Source organism: Oryx dammah, unplaced genomic scaffold, assembly GCF_014754425.2.
Source record: "Oryx dammah isolate SB20612 unplaced genomic scaffold, SCBI_Odam_1.1 HiC_scaffold_19, whole genome shotgun sequence".
Lineage (NCBI taxonomy): Eukaryota > Metazoa > Chordata > Mammalia > Artiodactyla > Bovidae > Oryx > Oryx dammah.
Window position 1 is genome coordinate 54,525,032 of NW_024070203.1, and position 22,732 is coordinate 54,547,763.

The 22,732-nt window shown below is 40.0% G+C and overlaps 1 long non-coding RNA gene across 1 annotated transcript in view; it reads right to left on the reverse strand.

Annotated features, from left to right (window-relative positions):
* The window catches only part of LOC120878988, a 114,992-nt gene extending 94,516 nt beyond the window's left edge, over positions 1-20,476 (reverse strand). Inside the window, exon 1 of the long non-coding RNA XR_005724683.1 lies at positions 20,264-20,476. This is a non-coding gene — a long non-coding RNA (uncharacterized LOC120878988). The remainder of the gene's footprint in view (positions 1-20,263) is intronic.
* Positions 20,477-22,732: the final 2,256 nt, after the last annotated feature.

Genomic DNA, 22,732 nt, shown 5'->3' on the forward strand with positions numbered 1-22,732 from the left:
GCAAAAAAAAAAAAAAAAACAACCCAAGATTAAAAATGAAATACCAACAACAACCACGTGAAGACTATATATGGTGTTTGCTTTAAAAAAGTAGAGTCTTTTTTTTTTTTGAAAAGTAATAGTTATAGAAATATAAAGTAGAGAAATAGAAGACTTAACAGTTAAAAAAAAGTTTGAGAAAAAAAAAAAGAAAGCAAAAAAAAAAAAAAAGGAATGATTGTAAAAATTGTGAAGATATATCTGGCCCTTCTCTGATGTTGTGGGCCGTGTTGGTCACTTCCAAGGCGTTTCCCTCTGTTTAGCTTCTGTTTGCTGGTCTCTTCAGGGTCTGAATTCCATCCTGACACATGGGGGCGGTGGAGGACACTTTTTTTTTTTTTTTTTTTAGGCTCACTAGTTCAGTCGCGCTGTGGGGAGGGGGGGGATGCTGCAAACAAATAGCACTGTGGTGGACACACAGCGTCTCAACCCCGCTGGACCTGTCTCCCCCCACAACGCACAAACCGCTCCGGCTCCACGGAGCTCAGCCAGGTACTATCCGAGGCCGGCCCCAGGCTTCGTGCACCTCCCCGGTCCAAGCCGCTCGGTTTTGGCGCCCAGGTAACCCTCAGAGGCACAAACTTGTTTGGGACTGCGCTCTGCGCCCCTCCCGGTCCGAGCAGCTCGGGAGCTTGGCGAGCGCGGTCGCCGGGACTTGTCCCCTTCTCTGTTTCTACTGCTCAGTTTTCTGGGTGTACTGCTGGCGCTCCTTGTGAGGCGGGTGGTGACTGTCCTGCATCCCCTGAAGTCTCAGCTAGGAAGCCTGCCTGCCGCTTTTCAGGTAGTCTCTCCGGGGCTGCAATTGCCCCTTTCCAGCCCTTACAGCTCTGGCTGCCTGTCCCCGGCGGGGGATGGTCTGCAGGCGGCTATTTCCGTTCAGTCCTTTGTTCTGTGTGCGGTCCTGGCGGGGTCTTATGTTCGCGCTTTTCGCGTGGTAGCTATCCCCCAGTCTTGCTCGCCCAAGTTCGTTCGCTCTGGTTACGCGTGGAGCGTTTCTGCCCGCTTCTTACCGAGCGCGGCAGCCCGCGTCTCCCGCGCTTCCCTGCCCTGCCCCCACTTGCTAGCGGCGGCTGCAGGCGTCTGCGCAGCTTTTCCGCTGGGGGAGTTACTGTTGGGCTCGTAATCTGTTGGTTTTAATTATTTATTCGTTTTTCCTTCCTGTTATGTTGCCCTCTGTGTTTCCAAGGCTCGCCTTAGACTCGGCAGGGAGAGTGTTTCCTTGTGTTTGGAAACCTCTCTTCTTAGAATTCCCTTCCCGGGACGGGCTTCCCTTCCCGGGATGGAGCTCCCTCCCCACCTCCTTTGTCTCTTTTCTCGTCTTTTATATTTTTTCCTACCTGGTTTTGAAGACACTGATCTGCTTTTCTGGTTGCCTGATGTCCTCTGCCTGCATTCAGAGGTTGTTTTGTGGAGTTTGCTCCGCGTTGAAATGATCTTTTGAGGAATTTGTGAGGGAGAAAGTGGTCTTCCCTTCCTATTCCTCCGCCATCTTAGGACCGCCCCCCTCTCATTCCTTTTTAAAGGACATGCCATATAGTATAATGCATGGATATTTATCATTAAACTATAAACCTGAGAAATTCTAAGACTTCTACAAGACTAGATGTAACCATGTGTAATAAAAAATTAACTTGTAACTTGTTTGGGAATCCACTGTTGAATTGGCCAGGACTGACATTCATTCTACAGAGGTCATTTTGTCTGATTATAAATGATTATCAGTAGAACTTTCAGTGGAATACTCATCAAGCCAACTCTCTCCAGTTGTTTAAAAACCTTAAACATAAATTAAAAATAAACAAGAGGTTAAAAAAAACTGAAATGTTTTGGTAACATACACATTCAGCATTAAGAAATACATATTCATCCAAAAGAAAAGTGTGATGCTATAAATCAATCCACAGTGATAATCAAACTCTAACTACTCATGGAAACTACAACATCACAATTGTTTTACATTTATTTTATAAAATGAGCAGGAATAGGTAAGAACTCCCTGTTCATTTGTACATGAGACAGTTTCTATAAAGTTATGCAAGATATTTATTGCTACTGTCCTTATGAAAGCATAGGGAAATGATAAATAAGAACCTTTAGTGAAGACAATATTCATTTGAGGGCCTTCTGTAAATGTTTTATATGTATTTTATATATGTTTGCAGGTGGCATTAGTGGCAAAGAACCTGCCTGCCCATGTAGGAGACATAAGAAACACAAGTTCGACCCCTGGGTTGGGAAGAGCCCTGGAGAAGGAAATGACAACCCACTCCAGTATTCTTGCCTGGAAAATTCCATGTACAGAGGAGCCTGACAGGCTATACAGACCATGAAGTTGCAAGGAGTTGGACGTGAATGAGCACCCGTGCAAGCATGCAATCTTCTCTAATCTTTCTAAGAAGCCTGAAATGTAGGTAACATGCACATTTTACCACTAGAAAGCTCAGGCTCAAGCTTAAGGAACCTATTCGGGTCACACAAGAAGGTGTGGTGGAAGTATGCTTTCGGATTCTATACAGGCTTTATATTACATCATGGAAGAAGATATTATCCCTGGTGAAATTTATCTAGTGAAGATTATTTAAACATCTGCCCTACCAAAGACATTTCAGGAAAACGTGAGGTGACTCAGATCCAGGAGATATTCAAAAGACTAGCTTTCTGTCAAATGCAGTTGAGTTAGAAACAACAAGAATGAAAGAAAGAAACACCCTCAAGTATAGGCACTGAAATAACATCTAACAGCTCTAAGAATGGGTTAACCTAACTACACATCAGGCTATATGATACAAGATCTTTACAAAAACAATCAGCCTAAATTCCGAATAAAAGGAGGAACATTGCCATTATTAGACACATGTAGATGAGATCCAAAATGATGCTTTTCCTTGCAAAAGAGAAGCTTAGCAACCTCTGCAGTCTCCTGGGTATTTACTCTCAATATGTTGGCGGAAGTAGGAGTTTGAATGCACACAAGCTAAATCGTTTCAATCATGTCCAACTCTTTGTGACTCAGTGGACTATACCTTACCAGGCTCCTCCATCCATGAGAGGAAGAATACTGGAGTGGGTTGCCATGCCCTTCTACAAGGGATCTTCCCAACCCAGGGATCAAATCCAGGTCTCCTGCATTGCAGGCAAATTCTTAACCAGCTGAGCTATACAAGGAAGCCCAGGAGTTTAAACGTAAAACTCTTTAAATCATGTTTCCCCAAATGGCAAGTGGGAAGGTTAATTTAATCTATTTTTCTGCCAACATAGATGGTCATCAACAACAAAATGCCAAGTAGTACAAAAATAAATAAATAAACCTCCAAAAGAAAGATATCATACAACATAGTTACTGCTAAAACCATAAGAAAAGCAACCACGATCAATGCAAAGAAGTAATTAAAGCATTCTTTCAAATCAGCATTAGTGACAGCAAACACAGCCTAGCCTCATTAGTAAACCATGTGGTAGAGTCCAACTAATGGATGACCCTGGCAGCCTCAATAAATACCCCGTTTCTGAGAGCTTTTGGAGTGAAATCAGCTTAAGGGTACAGGGGGAGGAGAAATGCTTAATCAATTTTGTTTAAAGACCCTTGCTGCTTAAAAAATCATAAATCAGTCTTTTGTGTGTTGCTGAGGAGTCTAAGACAATGGAAGTAAATGGGAGAAAACATTCTTTCAAAGACACTGCTATTGTTAACTTAAAACAACAGCTCGTAAAAGCAATCTGAATCACTGCATTTTTTTTCCAAATGCATAAAAACATCAGCACTAATCAACAATCATATTGTCAAGCTCAATCATACACAATCTTGTCTTCACTACTTTAGCATTTTTCTTCTTCTCTTTTTATTTCAACCATTTATTTTGAAGTTTAAAAAAAGGAATAATATCATTTTGAAGGGTGCTGAACGTATGGGTCTTTGAACTAGAAGGATATTTGCAAAAGAAGAAAAAAGCTTGTGGCATGATGAAGGTGAAATAACTGACTCACAATCTCATACCAAGTTAGAGTTTTTAGAAGAAAAGTTTCAAAGTTATAGTGATGTTGTTCAAATTACATTACATTCAAGTTCATTCCCCTTCTGAATCATCCAAAAAGATTTAAATCTGGTATCTATTCATCTTATGCTATGGTCTTCTGGAAAAGACAAAAATAAAGCATTGCAATTCATTTGAAACATATGACTATCTCAATATCATGAAATATAAATGAGAATGAAAACCAGGAAGGATATGGCAAAACAAAAAGCTTTAAAGTCAAAAAGTCAACAGAAGGGTAAGAATTCATCTTCTCACATTGTCAGACATTAATTCGTTTTTCTGCTTTCTATGCCAGTCTGAAAATACCCATTGTCTAGGCTGAAGTAGATCTGTGCTATTCTCCAATCAAGAAGAGATGTACATCTTATTCTTTTTAGGTTTCTAATGATTCTGATTTGGGGGCCTCCCTGGTAACTCAGCTGGTAAAGAATACACTTGCAATGCAAGAAACCCCGGTTCGATTCCTGGGTCGGGAAGATCCTCTGGAGAAGGGATGGGCTACCCACTCCAATATTCTTGGGCTTTCCTGGTGGCTCAGATGGTAAAAAAAAAATCTGCTTGCAATGTGGGAGACCTGGGTTCGATCCCTGGTTTGGGAAGATTTCCTAAAGAAGGAAAGAGCTACCCACTCCAGTATTCTGGCCTGGAAAATGAATAAAAGGTGTTGCAAAAGACTTTTTTTCTTATACATAAAATGTTCTGAAATCACCGATACCTAGCAAGCTAGAAGGCTCAGAAATCTGCTCCCGTATTTCGCAAACATAAAACATATGGTCTGTGAAGTTTCTTCTACATACTTTGGAACAAAAGCTTTTAAAGAAAGTGGCTTAAATACCTTTTCTAAAATCACATTTTAAGTGATTCAGAAATCTGGGAAAAATAACCCAATTCTAGCTCGTTTCAGATCTCAGAATTAATTTTAAATTAAGGAGTTTCATCAGACATGGAATAATCTCTCATTAAACTTTTCAATTCTGATTAAAGTTGGCCAAACCTACTAAAACTTAAAACTTACATTCAGTTTTAGTTGGTTTCCAATACTGTTAGATTTAAAATTCATAGTAATGTTTGTGTAGTAAATGTATTGGTTTTCTCTTGCTGTGTGACAAATTACCAAAAATTCAGTATCTTATAATAATCTGCTTATTAACTCACAGCGTGAGAAGACTGGGAATGGTTATTATTAGGTGCCCTGTTCAGAGTCTTGCCAGACTGAAGCCAGGTCATGAGTGGAGCTGTGGGCTTATCTAGAGCTCAGGGTCCTCTTGAAAGCCTATTGAAGTTTTGGCAAGCATTTGGTTTGGTGTAGTTGTAGGACCAAGGTTCCTGCTGCCTTGCTGGTTGTCAGCTTGGGACTACTCTCAGCCCCTGAAGGCTACTCACTATTCCCTACCACATGGCCTTCTCTATACATGGCTGTTTGCTCCATCAAGACCAGGGCAAGAGTCTCCCTCACTTTGAATCTCTTTACTTATTTTAAACATTCACCTGGTTAGCTCAGGTACATCCCAATAATAATCCTTTTGGTCAACTCAAAGTCAACTGGTTAAAGACCTTAATTATATCAGCAAAACTCCTTCTGCCTTATAATCATGGGGGTGATATGCCATCATATCCACATTTTACAGAATGTGTACACAAGGGTGGGAACACTAGAATTCTGTTACCCTAGTGGTGGCGGTTTAGTTACTAATTCATGTCAGACTCTTGTAACCCCACGGACTGTAGGCCACCAGTCTCCTCTATCCATGGGTTTCCAGGCAAGAATACTGGAGTGAGTTGCCATTTCCTTCTCCAGGGGGTCTTCTTGACTCAGAGATCAAACCCGCATCTCCTACATTGCACGTGGATTCTTTACTGCTGAACCACCGGTGAATTTTGTTACCACAGATGCTTATAAGAATAGCACTACCATAAAATGCTACTATATATTTTGAAAAGTTAGATGTTTTGCTTTTTGAAATAATATGGTTATTTCAGTAGAATTTATTTACATATACAAGCAGTATAAAATATTATAATTCATTACCATAAGCCTTTGGATATCAGATAGTTTGGTGAAGCTCTGATGTAGTCCTGCTATGAAAATATGTTTGTTCTCTCTCATGTGTAAAGCAAATTAGTCAATCAAGACAGAAGAAATCAATTTTGGTCAAGTTAGCCTCTGTCTCTGCACTATAGCTCAACCACAGGTTCTAAAGCTATATACTCAAAATATCTCGACCCTGTGTTAGTCTGGAAGCGATTACGGAAACCATTAACAGGCTTAATCTATTATGAAATGGACCCTGGAATTCATAATGCTGCTATAGATGTGGTATCTGATACATCAATCATTGCATCCTGAGCACGGCAGTGGCTACTCATTTCCACAACTCCTTTATACTTGCCTGGTCCATGTAACTGGATCTCTAACACATTCTTCAGTAGGATCTATGCCCTGCCTTTGAACAAGCTCATTGCTATGAATCTCTTACCACCTGTCTCAGACTCTGGCAGGCCCTCTCAAGGAGAACTGGGCTTTCTCTTCCATGTCCTTGGTGACTGGCCACAGATGCTCCCTAGAGGTAGAATAAGTAGAATCTAACTTCAAGTATCACCTCTTTTCTGGATTTCTGTTAACTTGTTCTCTTGGAATTGAACCTTCTTAGATGAAAATACCAATCAGAATAGCAAAAGTAGCTGTGACTAATTGTCTACCATATGCCAGGTACTCAGTTGGATATTTTACATTTACATGAGCCTTTCAACAACTCTTGAAAGAATTATTATCTCTATTTTACTTATAAAAAAGACTGCAGCAAGAAGAGATTTTGTAACTTGCACTACCTACCTGGTTGACATAAAAGCTGACATTAAAACCAAGGTCTAGCTAGCCCCAAACCCCATGTTCTTTCTTCGATTAGAGGAAATATTTGTGGCCTCAGCTAAGTCACTTGCGAGATTAAAAGAAAGTCTTATTAATAATTATAATTAGCAAAATTATTTCAATTAATAATTGTTATTATAAAAATCAATTCATAGACATAAGACAGGCCTGTTCCAGGCCCATAAAAAGTATAATTTATTTAATTTTAGCTATAATATGAGACACTCTAGATCCTGATTCTACAGTTAGTTGCCCCTTAGTAGCCAATCTAACAATTGGGGTGACTCCCCCAAGTGGGTTTCAACTTTCTCTCTTTCTCCACTGATCAATGATACGTGGGTCAGAGCATATCTCAAGGATATGCTTCTTAAGCTATTTCCTGTGAGTCCAGCAAAAAGACACAAATTTGAGCTTCCTGGTTGTAAAGTCTGACAAATCAGTTTCACATTTATCAATTTGTTTACATGTAGATCCCCTTCTCCAATCATTAATAAGATTTCTCAGTTGCATCTTAGAGACCAAGGAGCCTTCAGAGTAATTAAGATTTTTTTCAATGAAATCTATATGACTCATTTTTAGCACAGTGATAAACACAAAAAGAGATATTCAAAATGTTTTTGAATGACAAACATGGACATATACACAAATATACTATTTGCAAATATGCAGATGAAGGGACACATATGTAGATTTTTTCTGACAACTTTTAAAAATAATTTTTATTTTTACTGAAGTATAGTTAATTTACAATGTTGTATTAGTTTCTGATATACAGCAAAGTGATTCAGTTATATATATATGTGTGTGTGTGTGTGTGTGCTTTGTCGTATTTTTCCATTATAGTTTAACACAAGATATTGAATATAGCTCCCTGCTGCTGTACAGAATGACCTTGCTTTTTCTCTATTTTATATAAAATATTTTGCATCTGTTAGTCTCAAGCTCCTAATTTATCCCTCCCTCTACCCTGTCTCCTGTGGCAGCCATAAGCTTGTTTTGTCTTTGAGTCTGTTTCTATTTTGCAAATAGGTTCATTTAGATCATTTGTATCACACGTCACAAGTCAGTGATATTATGTGACATTTGTCTTTCTCTGACTTACTTCACTTAGTAACGATAATCTCTAGGTCTAAGTTGCTGAAAACAACATTATTTCATTTTTTATGGCTAACAATAAGCTGTGAAAAGAAGAGAAGTGAAAACAAAAGGAGAAAAGGAAAGATATAAGCATCTGAAGGCAGAGTTCCAAAGAATAGCAAGAAGAGATAGGAAAGACTTCTTCAGCGATCAATGCAAAGAAATAGAGGAAAACAACAGAATGGGAAAGACTAGAGATCTCTTCAAGACAATTAGAGATACGAAGGGAACATTTCATGCAAAGATGAGCACAAAAAGGACAGAAATGGTATGGACCTAACAGAAGCAGAAGATATTAAGAAGAGGTGGCAAGAATACACAGAAGAACTATACAAAAAAGATCTTCACTACCCAGATAATCACAATGGTGTGATCACTCACCTAGAGCCAGACATCCTGGAATGTGAAGTCAAGTGGGCCTTAGAAAGCATCAGTACAAACAAAGCTAGTGGAGGTGATGGAATTCCAGTTGAGCTGTTTCAAATCCTGAAAGATGATGCTGTGAAAGTGCTGCACTCAATATGCCAGCAAATTTGGAAAACTCAGCAATGGCCACAGGACTGGAAAAGGTCAGTTTTCATTCCAATCCCAAAGAAAGGCAATGCCAAAGAATGCTCAAACTACCACACAATTGCACTCATCTCACATGCTAGTAAAGTAATGCTCACAATTCTCCAAGCAAGGCTTCCTCAATATGTGAACCATGAACTTCCTGATGTTCAAGCTGGTTTTAGAAAAGACAGAGGAACCAGAGATCAAATTGCCAACATCCACTGGATCATGGAAAAAGCAAGAGAGTTCCAGAAAAACATCTACTTCTGCTTTATTGACTATGCCAAAGCCTTTGACTGTGTGGATCACAATAAACTGTGGAAAATTCTGAAAGTGATGGGAATACCAGACCACCTAACCTGCCTCTTGAGAAATCTGTATGCAGGTCAGGAAGCAACAGTTAGAACTGGACATGGAACAACAGACTGGTTCCAAATAGGAAAAGGAGTACGTCAAGGCTGTATATTGTCACCCTGCTTATTTAACTTCTATGCAGAGTACATCATGAGAAACGCTGGACTGGAAGAAACACAAGCTGAAATCAAGATTGCCAGGAGAAACATCAATAACCTCAGATATGCAGATGACACCACCCTTATGGCAGAAAGTGAAGAGGAGCTAAAAAGCCTCTTGATGAAAGTGAAAGAGGAGAGTGAAAAAGTTGGCTTAAAGCTCAACATTCAGAAAACGAAGATCATGGCATCTGGTCCCATCACTTCATGGGAAACAGATGGGGAAACAGTGGAAACAGTGTCAGACTTTATTTTTGTGGGCTCCAAAATCACTGCAGATGGTGACTGCAGCCATGAAATTAAAAGACGCTTACACCTTGGTAGAAAAGTTATGACCAACCTAGATAGCATATTCAAAAGCAGAGACATTACTTTGCCAGCAAAGGTCCATCTAGTCAAGGCTATGGTTTTTCCAGTGGTCATGTATGGATGTGAGAGTTGGACTGTGAAGAAGGCTGAGTGCCGAAGAATTGATGCTTTTCAACTGTGGTGTTGGAGAAGACTCTTGAGAGTCCCTTGGCCTGCAAGGAAATCCAACCAGTCCATTCTGAAGGAGATCAGCCCTGGGATTTCTTTGGAAGGACTGATGCTAAAGCTGAAACTCCAGTACTTTGGCCACCTCATGCGAAGAGTTGACTCATTGGAAAAGACTCTGATGCTGGGAGGGATTGGGGGCAAGAGGAGAAGGGGACGACCGAGGATGAGATGGCTGGATGGCATCACCGACTCGATGGACGTGAGTCTGATTGAACTCCAGGAGTTGGTGATGGACAGGGAGGCCTGGCGTGCTGAGATTCATGGAGTCGCAAAGAGTTGCACACAACTGAGCGACTGAACTGAACAGAACTGAATATTCCGTTGTATATAAATGCTGCATTTTCTTTATCCGCTCATCTGCCAGTGAACATTTAGCTTGCTTCTTTGTCCTGGCTATTGTGAATAGTGGGGTCCCATATGGCTCAGTGGTGAAAGAACCCACCTGCCCAGGCAGGAGGTGCCAGAGACCCGGGTTTGATCCCTGCATCCAGAAGAGCCCCCGGAGGAGGAAATGGCAGCCCACTTCAGTATTCTTGCTGGGAGAATCCCATGGACAGAGCGGCCTGGCGGGCTACAGTCCACAGGGTTGCAAAGAGTCAGACATGACTGAGCATGCACACACACTAACACTGGAGTGCATTTTCTTTTTGAATTAGTTTTCTCCAGATATATGCCCAGGAATGGGAATTGTTGGATCATATGGTAACTCTAATTTAAAGAACTTCCATACTTTTATGCATAAATAACTACTGGAAAAACCATAGCTCTTTTGTCAATGGACCTTGGTCAACAAAGTGATATTTCTGCTTTTTAATATGCTGTCTAGGTTTGTCATAGCTTTTCTTCCAAGAAGCAAGCGTCTTTTAATTTAATGGCTGCAGTCACTGTCCAGTCATTTTGGAGCCCAAGAAAACAAAATCTGTCACTGCTTCCACCTTTTCCCCCTCTATTTGCCATTAAGTGACAGATCTGGATGCCATGAGTGTGTAGTCATGTCTCCCACTGTGAACAAGGAAAGCCAAAGACAGACAAATGCATAGATCCAAACAAAACTAAAAGAGCTCCTTGTAGCTCAGCCCTAAAGGGAGAGGGTGAGCCACAGAATGTGGATTGAGGGGGAGCCGGCTACTCTCCTGAAGACTCTCTTACAGTGAAGTATGGGTAATCCCATAATCAGAGATACTTCCCAGCTCATCTGGGGACTGACATCCTCAAGTAGGATACTTTAATATCAATTCTCATTCTCTAAAAGTAGAAATAGAACCGAAAGCCCTGCATGGACCATCCTAGTTCTTAAAAGGATAGCAGGAACAACCCAGAAGAATGGCCAGGATATGATTAACAGTCAACATCAGACAATGTAGAGAAGATAGTTTTTTTAGCATAATGCTGAACAAGAAATTTTGTGTCAACCAGCAGTGACAGTGATAAAGTAAATAGACATTGGTGAATGTCAATTGCAGCACTGTTTACAATACCTAGGACATGGAAGCAAACTAGATGTCCATTGGCAGACGAATGAATAAGGAAGTTGTGGTACATTACACAATGGAATATTACTCAGCTATAAAAAGGAGCGCATTTGAGTCAGTTCCAATGAGGTGCATGAAACTGGAGCCTATTATACAGAGTGAAGCAAGTCAGAAAGAGAAAACCAATACTGCATATTAATGTATATATATGGAATTTAGAAAGATGGTAAAGATGATCCTGTGTGCAAGGCAACAAAAGAGACCCAGATGTAAAGAACAGACTTGTGTATTCCATGGGAGAAGGCACGGGTGGGATGAATTGAGAGAATAACATTGAAACATGTATATTACCATATGTAAAATAAATGACCAGTGCAAGTTTGATGCATGAAGCAGGGCACACAAAGCTGGTGCTCTGGGACAACTCAGAGGGATGGAGTGGGGAGGGAGGTGGGTGGGGGGTTCAGGATGGGGGGATACATGTGCACTCATGGCTGATTCATGTCAATGTATGACAAAAACCATCACAACATTGTAACGTAATCACCCTCCAATTAAAAATTAATTAATTAATTAAAAAATAGACATTAGACATTGGTGAAGGACAAGTTGACTGAGCCAGAGCTTCTAGGCGTACATTGACATACACCTTGCAAAAGCTCAAGAACTTCAGCTGGCAAACTCAGCAGCCAAGAGGTAAGAGTCCCCAAGGCAAAGTGGTAATAAGAAGTCATCAGAAAGATAAATAAGAAGCTCACACTGGAAACTTTGGGCTTAACCACAATTTGTCATTTGGATGTCCATGGTACTGAGACTATTTAGAACAGAAAGAGGTCAATATTCTTCTCTCTGTTTTTCCCAGCACTCCCCTAGAGGAAGGACCTACTAAAAATGTAGATATGTTTTCCATGCCTGACACTGGGGCACACATGCCTAAGACATAAATTGGCTTTCCAAAAGTGAAACTACTTGTCATTTAAAATGGAAATGTCCAGAGCAAGATTTCTAATCTTTAGCACATTTATCATTTGGGGCCAGATAGTTCTTTGCTTTAGATCTTCTGTATATCACAGGATGTTTAGCAATGTCCCTAATTCCACCAACTAGACACGAATAGCACCTCCTAATGAAAAAATAAAAGAATAAAATGCATATATTATATATATGGATTTATACATTTCCAGACATTGCAAGAGGCTTACCTGGTGGCTCAGATGGTAAAGAATCTGCCTGCAATGTGGGAGACTTGGGTTCAATCCCTGGGTCGGGAATATCCCCTAGAGAAGGGAATGGCTACCCACTCTAGTTATTCTTGGGGCTTCCCTATTGCAAATATCCCTATAAAGTTCTGGTCACCAATTCCAATTCATGTGGGAAGGGGAGCAGCAAGTTTTTCACTTCAACAAGCAATTTTTGAACACGAGTTCAGTTCGGTTCATTTGCTTGGTCATTTCTGACTCTTTGTGACCCCATGGACTGCAGCACACCAGGCTTCCCTGTCCATCACCAACTCCCGGAGTTTATTCAAACTAATCTCCATTAAGTCGATGATGCCATCCAACCATCTCATCCGCTGTCGTCCCATTCTCCTCCTGCCTTCAATCTTTCGCAACATCAGGGTCTTTTACAATGAGTCAGTTCTTTGCATCAGGTGGCCAAAGTGCTGGAGTTTCAGCTTCAATATGTGTCCTTCCAATGAATATTCAGGACTGACTTCCTTTAGGATGGACTGATTGGATCTCCTTGCAGTCCAAGGGACTCTCAAGAGTCTTCTCCAGCACCATAGTTCAAAAACATCAATTCTTCAGTACTCAGCTTTCTTTATAGTCCAACTCTCACATCCATACATGACCACTGGAAAAACCATAGCCTTGACTATATGGACCTTTGTTGGCAAAGTAATATCTCTGCATTTTAACATGCTGTCTAGGTTGTTCATAACTTTTCTTCCAAGGAGTAAGCATCTTTTTATTTCATGGCTGCAGTCACCATCTGCAGTGATTTTGGAGCCCAAGAAAATAGTCTGCCACTGTTTCCCCATCTATTTCCCATGAAGTGATGGGACCAGATGCCATGATCTTAGTTTTCTGAAAGCTGAGCTTTAAGCCAACTTTTTCACCAGTAGGAGGTCTGAAAATTCAACTCAATTCTGACACCATCTACTTGGGAAAAGCACAAAATTCCCACAAGACTGCCCCCTTACCCTACTTTAAACAGCAGTCACAAGCCTAGGTTGTTAACTGTACTTGGTCCACTGGCTATAAAATGAAAGATTACAATGATACCCTCTGTGGGATCAACTAATTTGCTAGCATGGCTCAAAACTCAGAGAAACATTTTACTTATTAGATCACCAGTTTATTATAAAAGAATGAAACTCAAGAACAGCCAGATGGAAAAGATTCATGGGGCAAGACATGGGGAAAGGGCAGGAAGCTTTCATTTCCTCTCCAGGAAAGCTACTCTTTCAGCACCTTCAGGAGATCATCAACTGGTAAATGTTCTTCAACCCAGTCCTTTTGAGTTTTAAAGGAGGCCTCCTTACACAGACAATCTTGATTAAATCATTGCAATGGGCAATTGATTCAACTTTTCCCCCTCTCTGGAGATGAGGGAGGTGGGGCTGAAAATTCTAATTCTCAACCCATGGTATATTCCACTGACAACCAGTCCCCAACCTAGGTGCTCCCCAACAGTCACCTCATTAACACACAAAAAAGACACCTCTCTTAGACTTCTCTATTGTTCCAGGGGTCAAGAATCCACCTGCTAATGCAGAGAATGGGGTTTCCACCCCTGGTTCAGGAAGATTCCACATGCCACAGGGCAGCTAAGCCCACGTGCCACAGATACTGAAGCCCACGCACTGTGGCATTCAGGCTCCACAGGAAGAGATGACACTGCAATGAGAAGCTCACACACTACAACCAGAGAGTAGGTCTCACTTGCCACAAATAAAGAAAGCCATCATGCAGTAAAAAAAAAAAAAAAAAAAAACCAGAACAACCAAAACTAAAAACAAATAAAATTGTTTCAAAAAGACATCTTTTTCAATCTCCGTTCCAAAGGGTTTGAAAGCTGTGAGCCAAGAACCTTAGAAATGTGAATGACCAAAAACATATTTTTCTCATAAATCCCATCACAGTCCCCTTGGGTGCAAATTTGCCCCTGGTTGAAACTAAAGAAAGGAGCTGAAACAAAACTCAGTTACTACATAGAAGTAAAAAATTGGATGGTATTCATAGCAGTAAGCATTAGCAAGAGACAGAGGTTGAGCTCTATAGAGTGGGAGTGGTATTTTGAAATCCCCTTCTGTATTCACCCACTGTATCCCAAAAGTTGGCTACATCTGGGGAAGTTCAGCCAAATGCTTATTATAATTGATATCAGTCACTGTGTGTTCCTTTCCACATCACATTCATCTGTTGGCTTAGGTTTTGTTTTGTTGTCCTTGCTGAATTTGCCAAATTCTGTGAGTGGTGCTAGGTACATAAATTGGCCTGTTACAGACTGGGCTAGTATAAATCATTTCAATGCAATGGGAAAAAGCATTTTTCTTTTCCTAATATGTGAGAGCCCATTAATCCTTATGGTTGAGGTAGGAATGGGGAGACACATATTAATACATAGTTCATGGTCATCTGTTCTGGAAAATGAATCTGTGGTGATAAGTGTGAACTAACCATATTGTAGAGTGTAATAAGCTTTTTTTTTTTAGTAGACTTACAGGGAGGGAAAATTCTGAAAGTTATTTTTTCAGATGGACTCAATAGACCTAAATTTGTTGAAGTTGGAGGGAAGGTTTTATATCTGCCACTACAGAAAGAGAACACAGATAGAGGGCAGGATCAAAAGAGGCCAAAAACTACCAATTTGTGACAGGAATTCAAGGAGGATTGATGGCTATCCCAAAAACCTAAGCTGCCTATATAATAACCAGGCTTCAATGTCATCTTTGCTGGCTATTAAGGCTTCCCAGGTGGGGCTAGTGGTAAAGAATCTGCCTGCCAGGCAGGAGATGTAAGAGACATGGGTTCAATCCCTGGGTCAGGAAAATCCCCTGCAGGAGGAAATGGCAACCCACTCCAGTATTCTAGCCTGGGAAATCCCATGGACAGATCCATGGGGTCACAAAGAGTTGAACACGACTAAGCTTGCAGACTAAGCTTGCACGCAGCTGTTTTTGTTACATATATATAATATGTAACCTGCAACTATACATGACTCACAGCAATAAAATAATTATCTGAGATTTTATAGTGTTTTACTCCTGAAATTCTGACCTGAATGTCAAGAATCATTGTGACTTGATGATTATATATATATGGGAGCTTCTATAAACTTTTTATATTACCTTGAAATTTCCCATAATAACAAAATATTTTCAAAGAAAATTGATTAATACTTTTCTACAAAACTAGGGATTTTATTTTGGTAACATCTAGTATTTATACTGTTTAAGTAGAAAAAGAATGTATCATTTGTAAAGTCACATTCTTAGTTGGATCTTTTAAAAGCAATAAGTTTCAATAATGTTGTAACTATCTAGTTATTCAAATTATATTTTGATCATGGTTATAAACTTTCTGAAGAAATTTTATTTCTCTTGAAGGCAATGTATTAAAGATTTGAAGCCTTTATTCTCTTAAAATGCAAAGTAACTAAGCCATCTTTTTCTTTTGTAAAATTCAATTCCAATGAAAAGCACCTAGAGAATATTGTCCCTGAGTTGAGGTGTTTCAATGAGCTATGAATGTAGGCAGATTATCATGGGGAAAAAAATAGACAAAATAATAATGGCAGCTGCAATTTGTTCATTACTTAGAATTTACAAATCACTTTCATGAACAAAATGTTCTTTTTTTTTTTCTACCCATTGTTCTGTAACCACCCTCACTCCTGACCTCCCAACCTTTCAAATAAGAGGAATTCACCAGTCTGTTATCAGAATCAGGAAAAAAAAAAAAAAACCCTATTTAAAAGTTGCTTATTGGTAAAGTATTTTTACCAGTTTATACATTTTTGTCCCTATACTACATGATTTATGTGAAGAATGTGTGTGTCTTAGATTTCCTGCCCCAGGAACACTCCTATCCCGCCATTCAAATAATTAAGTCAAAGCTCAACAGTTTAAAAAACTGATGTTTGATTCCACTGGATACCAGAGGCAGTGCTGTCTTAACCGCTCTCACATGGGGCTCTTGCATGACTTCACTAACTGGCACGGTTAGACCACAGAAGCTGAATTTGTAAGCTCCTGTCTCACTTCTCACTTTGAAAGTCATTTGGAGGAGCTACAGAAAGCCAAACTATAGTCAGCAAACATGTGTCTGCAAGATGCAAATTTCACAATCACACTCTTTCCTCACATTCATAAGAAGACCCTTCAAGTTCCTGAATACTCCTTCTTGGCCTGTGAGTTATAGTCAATTATCAGACATTTTATATTGAAAAAAAATTCATGCAAATGAAAAACATCATATATTTCATTTATTGAATAACTAAGTCTGCTAAATGATATTTTGTCAGATTAAATTTGTTTTTATTGAGGTAACATTGGCTTATAACATTTTATAAATTTCATATGTAGCACATTATATTTCAGTTTTATATACACTACAGCATACTCATCACCAAAAGTGTAGCTTTAATCCATCACCATATGATGACACCTTTTACATACTTCACCCTCCCTCCACCCCACTTTCCCTCTGATAAACACTACTCTGTTCTCCATATCAATTGACGTTTTGCCTTTATTTGATTAGATTTGTTCATTTACTTTGTTTTATATACTACATGAATGTGAAGTCTCTCAGTGATGTCCGACTCTTTGAGACCCCATGGACTGTAGCCTACCAGGCTCCTCTGTCCATGGGATTTTCCAGGCAATAGTACTGGAGTGGATTGCCATTTCCTTCTCCAAAGGATCTTCCCAACCCAGGGATCGAACTCGGGTCTCCCACAGAGTAGACAGATGCTTTACCATCTGAGCCACCAGGGAAGTCCATGAAGGTGAAATCATACTCTATTTGTCTTTCTCCATCTGATTTATTTCACTTGTATAATGCCCTCAAGGTCCAAGGTCCATCCAAGTTATCACAAATAGAAAGATTTCATCTTCCTTTTATTGACTAAGCAGTATTCTATTGTCTATAAATATATATTATTAAGTATATAAATATATATATTAAAAGTAAAAAAGGTATTAAGAAGCAGGGATACCACTTTGTCGACAAAGGTCTATTTAGTCAAAGCTATTGCTTTTCCCAGTAGTCATGTATAGATGTGAGAGCTAGACCAAAAAGAAAACTGAATGCTGAAGAATTGACACCTTCGAATTATGGTGCTAGAGAAGACTCTTAAGAGTTCCTTGAACTGAAGGGAGACCAACCAGTCAATCCTGAAGGAAATCAACTTTGAATATTCATTGGAAGGACTGATGCTGAAGCTAAAACTCCAATACTATGGCCACCTGATACAAAGAGTCAACTCATTGGAAAAGACCCTGACGTTGGCAAAGATTGAGGGCAGGAGAAGAAGGGGGTGACAAAGGATGAGATGTATGGATGGCATCACCAACTCAATGGACATGAGTTTGAGCAAATTCCAGGAGATAGTAAGGGACAGGGAAGTCTGGCATGCTGCAGTTCATGGAGTCGCAGAGTCAGACATGACTTAGTGACTGAACAACATAAAATATCTTCTTTATTCATCAATGGGCACTTTATTCATTCATCAACGGGCACTTAGGCTTTTCCATGTCTTGGCTATTATAAATAATGCTGCAGTGAACATAGGGATTTACATACCTTTTTGAGTTCGTGTTTTTGTTTTATTTGGATAAATATCCAGAAGTGGAATAGCTGGATTACATGGTACTTCTATTCTTAATTTTTTTATGAATCTCCTTATTGTTTTCCATAGTGGCTGTACCAATTTACATTCACACCAAGAATGTACAAGGATTTTCTTTTCTCCACATCTTCTTCAACACTTGTTATTTCTTGGCCTGTTGATAATAGCCATTCTAACAGGTATGAAGTGATGTTTCATTATGTTTTTTATTTCCTTAGTGGTGATATTGAACATCTTTTCATAAGCCTGTTGGTCAACTCTATGTATTCTTTGGAAAAGAAGGCCATAACTTGGGTTATTCACTTTTCGTTGTTGAATGAGTTCTGTGTTTATTTTGGATATTAATCCCTTACAGGATAAATATTTTTCAAATGTCTTCTCTGATTCAGTAGATTGTATTTTCACTTTGTTGGTGGCTTTGGTTTTCTTTTTTTCTTTCTTTTTTTTTTTCCTGCTGTGCAGAGCATTTTAGTTTGATGTAGTCCCATTTGTGTATTTTTACTTTGTTTCCCTTGTTGAGAAGACATATACAGAAAGATATTGTAAGGCTGATTCAAAGTGCATACTGCCTATGTTTTTCTTCTAGGAGTTTTATGGTTTCATATATGGTTTCAGGTCTTATATTCAAGTCTTTAATTCATAATGAGTTTATTTTTGTCTATAGTATAAGATAGTGGTCTAGATTCATTCTTTTGCATATAGCTGTCCAATTTTTCCAAAAACATTTGTTGAAAAGATTATCTTTTCTCTAATCAGATTAATTTTAAGAAACAACCCATTTATACAAAAAATAATTGTCCCCAGTATTATGCTTACTTATTGACTAAGCTAACTTCAAGATGATTGGGTTTAAGAATTATATTGACAAATATTGGATTCTTTTTCATACAATTAAAAAGCATACTTAAAGTACCATGAAGAGTCCGTTCCATGAGCCAAGTGATCATATGACATGCATTAAATGAAATTCTAGAGGTTTAAGAATTGATTTCCCTGCAAATTGTGAATGTGAGTGCAACACTAAAAACAACCAGTACTTTAAGGTGAGGACCATAATTAACAAAGCAAACTTAATGGAAAAAAATTTTAAAGATGAAAATGAATACAGTCCTTGAAGAAAGCCCTTGAGTAACTATTTAACTTAATATTGTTGCTAAGGAAACATCAATTGCCTACAAAAGAGCATAAATGGTAAGAAGGAACTAGATTCAAATAACAGACTGATTTATGTTTTCACTGTATAAGCAGGATAACAAGTTGATGAGGGCCTGTCAACTGTATTTGTAATAGCCAAGAAGTGTCACATATAATTATATAATGTATATAATAGTTGTGGCTTCCCACTAAAGAAAAAAAAAAGGCACTGAATGCATGCAAAGAAAAATACTGGCTTAAAGGTACACAAAATGCTTGCTAAAATGATCTTGAAAATAAGGCCACATACCCAATATATATGAAATGAAAAATAAGTCTAAAGTAAACAGAAGTTTGCCTAATGAAATTCTAACAGCTTGCACAAAATAGATTTTTTTTAATTTTTCTAATTTTATCTTCTTATATTTTAAGATATTTGGAACTCTCATTTAGGAATGTCATTTAAGGGTATAATTTAGATGGAAAAAGAAAGGCTAATGCTCTCTTTAAGTTTCAGTTTCCTTGAAACTACAAGCGATAAAATTTCTGATGTGTGAATCCCTTGGACCCATAAAATACCGTAGTCTTCAGTAAAGAGAGTGGAAGATGGATTTCTAGGTACTAGAAGATCCAGAGAACCCTGGTTTTATCTTGAAAGATGGATTAATGCACATCAACTGTCTGTCTTGGGAGGGGAAGTTTATAGAATGGGCTTTAAGAGCTCTCTGGGGTTATTTGCCCATCAGTATCTTAAGTCTGGTAACCTATGAGGTGAGATGGCCAAGGGAAGATCCTCTGCCCTTGAGATCCAGCAGAGGTCTGAATAATCTTTTATAGGAGTATCAAGTAAGCATCAAAAAGGAGAACACAGGACCAGGAGTCATAACCTAATTTAACTCATTTCCTTGAAAATACAGCTTCTCCATCCAAGCCGTTAGAGAAACTGCCCCTCACGGGAATACCCTTGTGCCCTAACCTCATCTCCCTAGCAGTCCCTTCTCCTCGCACAAGGACCCTTTCATCCCCTCTCCCCTCGGAAAGCTCCTCATCCCCAGAAGCCCCTCCACTTCCGGAAAAATGCTGCCTCTCAAGACGGAACAAGTCTGTTGATGTATTTACCTCATCTTGCGTCTTGCAGACTCTGCCAGCTCAGACCTTAGCCAAATGTTAATGGAAGTTTTCTCTTGCTCAGGCTTCTGCTGATACTGAGGAAAACCATGAGCTCTGCACCCATGAGTAGAAGCCAGTAGAAGCTTTTTCCCAGTGATGGCAGCAGTCCAGCTCCTCTACAATCACATGAGAAAAGAGAGGGTTTTCCTTCTGCTCTTTGAGAATGAGACCTTGGCATTATTGTGTCCAAGGACTGCTGTTTCCTCTTGCCCTGAGTTTGCTGCAAATCCCTCTTGTCTCACATAAAGGAATAATGGCTGCATCTGTACCATCAGATCACAGAGACTGAGGTCACTGAATGAAACCTCTCCAACTCCAAACACTTCCCTGTGGAGGAGAGGAAATGGGGGGATTATCTTGCCATGTATGCAGATTTCTTTATCTGGGGCCTAAGAACATGCTCTCAGAAATACAAAAACATTCACAGAGTAGCACTGACATATATACACTACCATGTGTTAAATGGAAAATTGCTGTGTAGCACAGGGAGCTCTGCTCAGTGCTCTATGATGACCTAGAAGGGGTGGGATGAGATGAAGGTGGGGCACGGAGGTTCAGGACGGAGGGGGTATATTTATACATATGTCTGATTCACTTTGTTGTATAACAGAAACTAACACAACATTGTAAAGCAATTATACTACAGTAATTTAAAAAAAAAGTTCACAGAGTTATTGGATCCATAGTTATTTTCATCAACCAGATTTCTGTCTGACCATCATGGCTGAGTTATCAGTAAAATTATTATACAATTTGGTCAATAAAAAAATAAAAGAATTGCAGATAAAAAATAGACTGAATATTTATAGACCTATTATGAACAATTATTTAATTATGAAAGTAAAGATAGTATACTCAGTTGGTCAGTCGGATCTTTGCAACCCCCAGTGGACTGCAGTCTGCCAGGCTTCTCGGTCCATGGAATTTTCCAGGCAAAAATACTGGAGTGATTTGCCACTTCCTACTCCAACTATAGTAGAATTAACCATTTCACCCCAAACTATTTATTCATTCAACAAATGTGTAACGGGCACTACGTGTTCAGGGTGTGGTGACAGAAATTCAGCAAATAAATAAGAGCAGCATCTCCCAGGTTAACAGAGCCTCTTCTCTTCCCTCCTACCTCCACCCAAGCTCTCGGCTCAGCTGTATTGTTTTATTCCTCCCTAAGGTGAGTGGTTGGAGAAGACTCTTGAGAGTCCCTTGGACTCCACGGAGAACCAACCAGTCCATTCTAAGGGAGATCAGTCCTGTGTGTTCTTTGGAAGGACTGATGCTAAAGCTGAAACTCCAGTACTTGGGCCACCTCATGCGAAGAGTTGACTCATTGGAAAAGACCCTGATGCTGGGAGGGATTGGGGGCAGGAGGAGAAGGGGACGACAGAGGATGAGATGGCTGGATGGCATCACCGACTCGATGAATGTGAGTTTGAGTGAACTCCCGGAGTTGGTGATGGACAGGAAGGCCTGGCGTGCTGTGATTCGTGGGGTCACAAAGAGTCGGACACGACTGAGCGACTGAGCTGAACTGAAAGTGAGAAACTCGATACCAGAGCTTGAGCAGTGCCACCGTGCAGACAGTGCTGAGCTGCCTTCTCCACGCAGGTTAAAGCTGCAGCCAGAGATCCCTCGAACACACACCTCTTCTTCTTCCTCACCATCTCCTCCGAGTTTGCCATCAACCGCTCTAAATTTTTCTAAGTGGTACTGTGGTTTTGGTTTCTAGACAAGCATTGACCTTAGACACAAACAAACCAAGGGTGATTCCCCCGGTGAATGTGGGTGCCATGGAAGGTTGTCCACAGGTCTTCATGATGTGTGGCCCCACCACACCAAGCACCCTATTAAATCCAGTGGGGAAGTGGCAGCAGTCTCCATGGTGAACACACGTGGCAAACTTCACAGGACGAGAGACACAGGGGTTCCCACTGTCGTTACAATAATAGCTTCTGTTGTTCTAGGTACAGAAATGGTGCTTGTGTGCTGCTGTCTGGTTGTTGTTTAGTCGCTGAGTTATGTCCGGCACTCTTGTGACCCCATGCATGGTAGGCCACCAGGCTCCTCTGTTCATGAAATTTTCCAGGCAAGAATATTGAGGTGGGTTGCCATTTCTTCCTCCAGGGGATCTTCCCCACCCAGGGATCGAACCTGCATCTGCTTCATTGCAGAGAGATTCTTTACCACTGAGCCACTAGGGAGGCCCACTCTATGATTACCATCTGACAAAGAGTAGCCAAGCAGCCAGAGACGCAAAAGCAGAGCAGCATAATAGGGGCTCCACACAACAACATCCACCTCAACAAAGGACAAAGTCTCTAAAAAGGCAAATACAGGAACTTCCCTAGCAGTCCAGTGGTTAAGATTTCACCTTCCAATGCAGGAGCTGCAGGTTCGATCCCTGGTCAGGGAGCTAAGAAC